This window comes from Schistocerca nitens, chromosome 8 (genome assembly GCF_023898315.1).
Source record: "Schistocerca nitens isolate TAMUIC-IGC-003100 chromosome 8, iqSchNite1.1, whole genome shotgun sequence".
Classification (NCBI taxonomy): Eukaryota; Metazoa; Arthropoda; class Insecta; order Orthoptera; family Acrididae; genus Schistocerca; species Schistocerca nitens.
Window position 1 is genome coordinate 551,079,575 of NC_064621.1, and position 8,616 is coordinate 551,088,190.

An 8,616-nucleotide genomic window follows, 5' to 3' on the forward strand; every position below is an offset into this window, starting at 1 on the left:
GAGAGTCGCTTCTGCCTTGGTGCCAATGATGGTCGTATGCGTGTTTGGCGCCGTGCAGGTGAGCGCCACAATCAGGACTGCATACGACCGAGGCACACAGGGCCAACACCCGGCATCATGGTGTGGGGAGCGATCTCCTACACTGGCCGTACACCACTGGTGATCGTAGAGGGGACACTGAATAGTGCACGGTACATCCAAACCGTCATCGAACCCATCGTTCTACCATTCCTAGACCGGCAAGGGAACTTGCTGTTCCAACAGGACAATGCACGTCCGCATGTATCCCGTGCCACCCAACGTGCTCTAGAAGGTGTAAGTCAACTACCCTGGCCAGCAAGATCTCCGGATCTGTCCCCCATTGAGCATGTTTGGGACTGGATGAAGCGTCGTCTCACGCGTTCTGCACGTCCAGCACGAACGCTGGTCCAACTGAGGCGCCAGGTGGAAATGGCATGGCAAGCCGTTCCACAGGACTACATCCAGCATCTCTACGATCGTCTCCATGGGAGAATAGCAGCCTGCATTGCTGCGAAAGGTGGATATACACTGTACTAGTGCCGACATTGTGCATGCTCTGTTGCCCGTGTCTATGTGCCTGTGGTTCTGTCAGTGTGATCACGTGATGTATCTGACCCCAGGAATGTGTCAATAAAGTTTCCCCTTCCTGGGACAATGAATTCACGGTGTTCTTATTTCAATTTCCAGGAGTGTATATGGCATCAGAAACAGAAAGGTAAATGCTGAACTGCTATCAGATGTGTTGTGTGTGTTGACCGTCTAGTAGTCATTGGAGGCACACCGTTTCCACATCGGAACTGGCATAAGGAACGTTGGTCCCACCAGCTAATGTTGCTGTCAGTCAAACAGATCACATGGCTGTCAGCCGTAAGTTTCGACACTCTCTGCTAAATGTCAGAGATAAGAGGGGAGCGGTCATTCGAAGTGATTACCGCCTAATTGTTAACGGAGTGCAGATTGAAGACAGAGACAAAAAGAATGAAGTGCAATCACAGGAGCACAAATGGATGTGGTAAGGTTAAAAAATCAAGAGGTCGAAGTAAGGTTTTCCCTTGGTACAAAACCGATTCCAGGTCCCCTCTGATGTAAATATTATGCAAGAAGGAATTAAAAGAGGTTAGCGAAAACTTAGAAACAGCTCAGCACAAAGCTCTGAGGAAGGCCATTTGCAACAGTTGCCGTAACGTCGGACCCTTTTATATATTGAAAATGTGGTCTACAGCCCAGAAGAATTTTATTGACAATGACAATGACCGCAGAAGCCTACGTGTACAGCTATTTAGATGTTGGAGAGAAGAACTTAGGATTTAGGACACATCAAGGAATAAATGTTTTTCTGATGACAGATTGCATGACATGAAAGGAAGAACTAAAACAAAAGTTAAATCATTTGTAAGATAAGAGAGCAGAAGATCGAAGGGCATAAAGGAAACATGGAGACAAACAAAAGACTAAAAATAGGGATAAGGTGAGATAAAAGGAAATGGATATATGATCAGGCAAAGTTAGCAGAAGAAGATCAAGAGAGGGGAACGTAAAGGACTCGTAAAATATAACCAAACGTCTCTCAATGAAGAACTTTACTCGTGAAGGACGAGTTAAGAATAAGGCTTGGGTGGTGATTACGATTCAACAGGTACAGTTACAAAGATGGGAGCGGCATTTAAAGGAACTGTTAAATCATGAAGACAACCCACTGCAACAGGCAAGAGATGTTCCAGAAGAAGTCGAAGTGGATGAAGAGATAAATAACAAGTGTCCCAAAGTGGACGAAATTAGGAGTGCTTTGAGAATCCTAAAAAAGTTAAACACACCAGGCTTAAGCAGCATAGCACTGAACCTCTTAAAAGTTGATACCGAAGTAGTTAATATTATATACCCCTTGTTGAAGTATATATTTTGGCTGGAAGAGAAACCCCCAAAAGAGTGGAAAAACTGATTGATTGTAAAGCCCCCCAAGAAGGGAAACATGTTGAGTTGTAACAACTGGCTTGGTGTTACAGTGCTGTCAGAGTTATTTTAAATAGGATTTAAGAATCAGCTGAAAATGACTATGTAAATAGCAAGCTGGTTTTAGGGCACAACACAGTTGTGTTGATCTTGTTAATACTCTGAAGATCATCTTAAAGCAAAGCAAATCATTCCAGGCAACCATGTACTGGCATTCGTTAATTTGGAGAAGGCCTTCGATTCTGGGAAACATCAAGTGCAGTTGCAGGTGTTACAGTAGTGTGGTATTCCACAAAATATTCTAAACGTCAGCAAAATTTTGTATGATGGCTACAGATGTTGTATGCTTCACAAGGGGAACCTCACAGAGTGAATAGAGATAACAACCGGAGACCGCCAGGGATGTATATCACCAACACTTTTTCTACTTGTCCTTGACTCAGTTATGAGAAGAGTCCTAGCAGGCAGGAGACGAGGAATACAATGAGGAATCCATGAACGTCTGCAGGATCTGGATTTCACTGACAAGATTGTCTTATTTGGTTAAAGCCTCACAGACATCAAAGCTATATTAAACTCGCTTAAAAAAGAAGCAGTTCAAAAATGGTTCAAATGGCTCTGAGCACTATGGGACTTAACTTCTAAGGTCATCAGTCCTCTAGAACTTAGAACTGCTTAAACCTAAGTAACCTAAGACATCAGACACATCCACGTCCGAGGCGGGATTCGAACCTGCGACCGTTGCGGTCGCGCGGTTCCAGACTGTAGCGCCTAGAACCGCTCGGTCACTCCGGCCGGCAAAGAAGCAGTAACTGCTGGGCTCAACATAAATATAGGTAAAACAAAAGAAATGAGAGTAAATTCTGGAAACATGGAGGGGCCGCTGTTTACAAGATAGCAAAAATGGTTCAAACGGCTCTGAGCACTATGGGACTCAACTGCTGAGGTCATTAGTCCCCTAGAACTTAGAACTAGTTAAACCTAACTAACCTAACGACATCAAAAACACCCATGCCCGATGCAGGATTCGAACCTGCGACCGTAGCGGTCTTGCGGTTCCAGACTGCAGCGCCTTTAACCGCACGGCCACTTCGGCCGGCTTTACAAGATAGCAGGTGAACACCATCAACTCATTCTGGTATCTGGATAATGTTGCGACGGTTGATGGTGGAGCTGGAAAAAATGTAAAGAACCGCAAAATGAAGGAAAATTCTGCATTCATACAATTGTATACAAAATGACTAAACAGAACACCACATGCAACACTAAAATTCGTGTTTTTAATAAAAATGTGTAAGCTGTTCTTCTGTACGCCACTGAAAGTTGGGAAGTAGACAAGAAGCTAATATCACAGTTAAAGAACGCCATAAATAGAAGTCTTCGGGCCATCATGAAAATATGGTGGCAGGAATAAAATAAATAATGAAGAGCTATGGAGAAAAACAAACCAGATACCTATAGAAGAAGAGATACGTGAGGGAAAGAGGATGTGGCTGGGGCACATCTACAGCAGTCGAGCGAAAGGTATTGGAGTGGAATCCCCAGGGAACAATGAAGTGAGACAGGTGTACAGGTACGTGGAAGAGGACGGTGAAAGGGGAAGCAAGAAGATTTGGCGTGACCTGGACGGAAATGAGAGAAATGGCCAAAGACAGAGATGGATGGCAAGTTCTCCTGGATGCTCTGTGCACTTTCGGAGGACAAAGGAATTAAGTCAATTCACATACATGGGGTGACTCAGCTGCCCCTAGCTTTGTGGGTCATGCAACCCGCAACGCCTTCAAATACAATATGCAAAATTTTCGTAGTCTCTCGTTCCCTATGCACAAACTATTAGTCCTACAGAAAAAATGAACATATCCTTTTTTGTTTTGGGATGTGTTGTCACTAGAGGCTGTAGGTCTTGAACTATTCAAGAAAAACGTACAAAAGGGTCCTACAGACGCGTTTCTCTTGAATAACTCTCAAACCATGACCCCCAGCGTAAACATAATCAGTACAAAATTTATATGCAATAAATCTCCTACAAAAAGCTCCTGCCCTTTTTCCTGTAGGACTAATTGTTCGCATGTAGCGAGTTAGAGAATTTGAAAACTTTGTGCATGGTATTTAAAGGCGCTGCGGGTAGTGTAAAACCCAGCAGTAGGGTCAGCTCAATCACCCCGTACACAGATGGTCTAGTGCATAAAGAGGGAAGTTTCATTGGGATTTTCACGAAGAATGGATGGTAGCAAACCCAGAAGACTGTAGCTAAATGCAGCAGGAAGACCTGGAGACAATCGACGATTGTTGCTGAGAGTGACAGTTGACCCTGAAAGTAAGTAGATGTCGCACACTGCGAATAAATGGGCGAATAAACCAATTACTGTTCGACTACGCTATTGGCGAAAAATCACAGAAAACAGTAGAAACTATGGAATAGGTAGGAGCAACTGTGGGGAGCTACCTACAGTTGAACAGTGGAATTTACAAAAACAGACTTTAGCCAAAGTGGATGCCAGGCTGAGATTTCATGGAGGAATAGGAACTGGCTTGTTTAACGAGTTCTTCAGTCTGGGATTCTTATCAGGTAGGACTGGCAGAAGAGATAGGGAAGATCCAACGAAATGAGACACGTTTCGCCACAGGCTCGTTCATTGAGCGCGAAAGCGTTAATGAGATGCTGAACGAATTTCAGTGGCAGACACTAGAACAGAGGCGAAATTATATGAAGTTTAGAGACAGTTCCCGGTTCGTGTATCATTAGTGAATGGTACAAGGGTAGGTAACATCCGCCCTGCAATGTAAGATGGCTTGTGGAGTATAGATGTAGACACTCGAACTCTCAAATGATGATAAGTTCAGCGGGAGAAAGAAGAAAACGACAAAAAATGACAGTATGAAACTACAACATTATATGAGACTTGAGCACGGCTGTAGTTTCACAGCAACTGTATACAACGTGTTTCCGTAAGAGCGTGCAAAAATATAAGAGGACATAGAGAATGCTGCAGAGATCCACTTGTCTACCGCTTTGTCTATCATTGCTGTATTCCGGCTTATTTATAAATAACATGAGTACGAGTTTACATGTACTGTGCTGTTTATTTACATGTATATTCTTTATTTCCTGCAAGGAACTTACTTGCTCATAAGATAGCTCTATTGTATGGTATGCACGAACGTCATAACCAATTCATTACTCAGTGCTGTTCAGTGACGTACAGTACAATGCGATGGAGCAGTATCGGTGCAGTTTCGCCGAAATCACTGACATGAACCTCGTGTGCGGGGAAGTTCGTTGCAATGCTCTCGCTGCTGGAAGGCTGTACAGGGAACGATTTCCTGACAGGTATCATCCATCACGACGAATGCTTATTTCTTTCGATCGACCAATACGAGAGACTGATTCATTGGAAAGAAAAAACGAAGGACCTGGCTACATTAGGACCACTCGCACACCCGATTCTGAAGAGGACGTGGTGGAATGTGTTGCAGCGGACCGCTCTACGCTCGCGAAATGGGCGGTGCACATACTAACGTGTGGCGAGTACTCCACGAGCAACAATTACACCCATACGAGGTGTGGCTAGAAAAAAACCGGACTAGTACTGGTGAAACAATAAAACGAATGCAATAAGGCTGAAAGTCGCGTGGCCTGTCACGTGACTCTCGCTCCGCCTACTGCTCGAGTTTCATCTGCCTCCTGCACTCAGTCTGCCCGTGGCGTCTGTTTTAAGTAGCTGACGTTTTGTCTGTGCGTCGGAAAATGTTGAGTGTACAGAAAGAACAGCGTGTTAAGATCAAATTTTGTTTCAAACTAGGAAAATCTGCAAGTGAAACGTTTGTATTGTTACAACAAGTGTACGGCGATGATTGTTTATCGCGAACACAAGTGTTTGAGTGGTTTAAACGATTTAAAGATGGCCGCGAAGACACCAGTGATGACACTCGCACTGGCAGACCATTGTCAGCAAAAACTGATGCAAACATTGAAAAAATCGGTAAACTTGTTCGACAAGATCGCCGTTTAACAATCAGAGCAGTGTCTGAGTTAACAGGAGTTGACAAGGAAAGTGTTAGGCAGATTCTTCATGAAAGTTTCAACATGAACAAAGTGTGTTCAAAAATGGTTCCAAAGTGTCTCACAATTGAACAGAAGGAACGCCGAAGAATGATTTGTTCTGACATCCTGGAAAACATTGAAAGTGATCCCACCTTCTTACAAAATGTTATTACTTGCGATGAATCGTGGTTTTTTACTTACGATCCCGAAACTAAACGCCAATCGATGCATTGGAAAACTCCTGTTTCTCCACGACAAAAGAAGCACGAATGTCAAAATCGAAATTCAAGGCAATGATGATTGTTTTTTTTGACATCAAAGGGATTGTGCACATTGATTGGGTACCAGAGGGACAAACAGTGAATCAGCATTACTACATTAGCGTCCTGGCTACCCTACGTGAGCGAGTACGGAGAAAACGGAACGATTTGTGGAGAAAAAAGTCATGGATCCTTCACCAAGACAATGCCCCAGCTCACAGTGCGTTGTCAGTGAAGACGTTTTTGGCAAAACACAATATTCCCATCTTAGATCATCCACCCTACTCACCTGATTTGGCCCCCTGTGACTTTTTTCTTTTCCCTAAAGTCAAGTCAGCTTTGAAAGGAACTAGATTTGAGACTGTTGAAGCAGTAAAAGAAAAAGCGACGGAAGCAATGTATGGACTTACCGAAAATGATCTGCAGCATTGCTATGAACAGGGGAAAATTCGTATGGAGCGGTGTAGAGACCGAGGAGGAGAGTACATTGAAGGAGATAACATGAAATTGTAAATAATTGTAAATAAATGTTTTTTCCAGCATCAGTCCGGTTTTTTTCTAGCCGCACCTCGTCTCAACCACAACGAATCCCTGCAACGCTTGTGACTGACTTTGCACGTAGGGTCGCAATGTATCAGTGGTTGCTCCAACAAAGGATTAACCGACCAGACTTCCTCGAAACCATGATGTTTACTGATGAGGCTTCATTTGATCGTGATGGTATTTCGAACAGCAGGAATAGCCATGTGTGGGATGAGGAAAACCCTCACGCTGCACGCTGTAGTCACACCATCAAGTATATTTTGCTGTGAATATCTGACCCGACGTTGTAGGCGACAATCTCATTGGGGCATATCTTCTAACTGGCAGTCTGAATGGCCGCATGCTCTTGAGGCTCACGTAAAGAGTTCTGCCTAAGTTGTTGGAGAAAGTACCCTTGGCTGTTCGTGAGAGGATGTGGGTACAACATGATGGTACACCACCTCACTTCAGTGTGGATTCGCAACCATCTCAGTACTGTATTTCCTGGTCTTTGGATTGGAAGAGGAGGTCCTACTCCACGGCCTGCGAGGTTAAATGGTTCAAATGGCTCTGAGCACTATGGGACTTAACATCTGAGGTCATCAGTCCCCTAGAACTTAGAACTACTTAAACCTAACTAACCTACGGACATCACACACATCCATGCCCGAGGCAGGATTCGAACCTGCGACCGTAGTGGTCGCGCGGTTCCAGACTGAAGCGCCTAGAACCGCTCGGCCACACTGGCCGGCCCTGCGAGGTTATCTGACCTCAGTCCCCTTGATTATTTCCTAGGGGCATATCTAAAATCACTTGTGTATGCGACCCCAGTGGATACGGAGATGGAATTAGTCTCCATAATCGTAGTTCCCTGTGATGTGATTCGAAACACACCAGCGATATTTCTTAGGGTGCGTCAGAATCTTCTTCGCTTGCATTAAGGTTGATGGCCGTCAGAAGCAGCACATTTTGTAAGGTACAGTATAAATGGTACGTTCATTGTGTCAATGATGATATTTGCAATTAACTGTAGCTAATGTAAATATAAAAGTACATAGCAATGTGGCTTTATTCCTATTAATTCCTTAAGCTGGCTTCTCCGACCCCACATTCCGTACCTCAAATCGTTCAGCTGAGCATCCTCTATGCCCTGTTTTGTACGCTCTTACTGAAACACCCTGTATTTCCATCAGTGGTAACTCCTCCATGGTGACAGATCCCGTAACCCAAATACAACTTATTTCCGCGATTTTTAATAACTGTCGCATTTACATCGTTATTGTTTCTCAGTCACTTCATTTTGTACAACTTTCACTGTTTCACTAATCGCTCCAAAGCAGGAGAAGAACGCAAAATACTCCACCATAGGGTGCTATTCTACTGTCTAGAGTATCCACATCCACATTCCGCAGAGCGCCACAATAGCTGCTTCCTGCAGCAGCTTCCGACATATTCACAATCCCTACAAACTAATATTCTCGATTACACTTATCATATCACAACAGCAACGCAGCTCTTTCATCCTTTGTTTGGCTATATGTCTAAAATAAAATTTACGATATTGGTATAATTTAATAAAAAATAAAATGAAGGCATTTCATTAATTGCAAATACTAATCTTGCTATACGAAAACTTATATGTTTATGATTCTTCTCATTTCTGTAAAATCTTCTCTCATTTCTAGGATGAGACACGGTTATAATATCTGCTCAACATTTCGTAAAAATGGTTTGCTAAAATCTTTGGTAATTGCTACTGCCCACATGTTTAATTTAGTATTGTCATCTACCAACTGGTTAAACATATTATATGCTAAT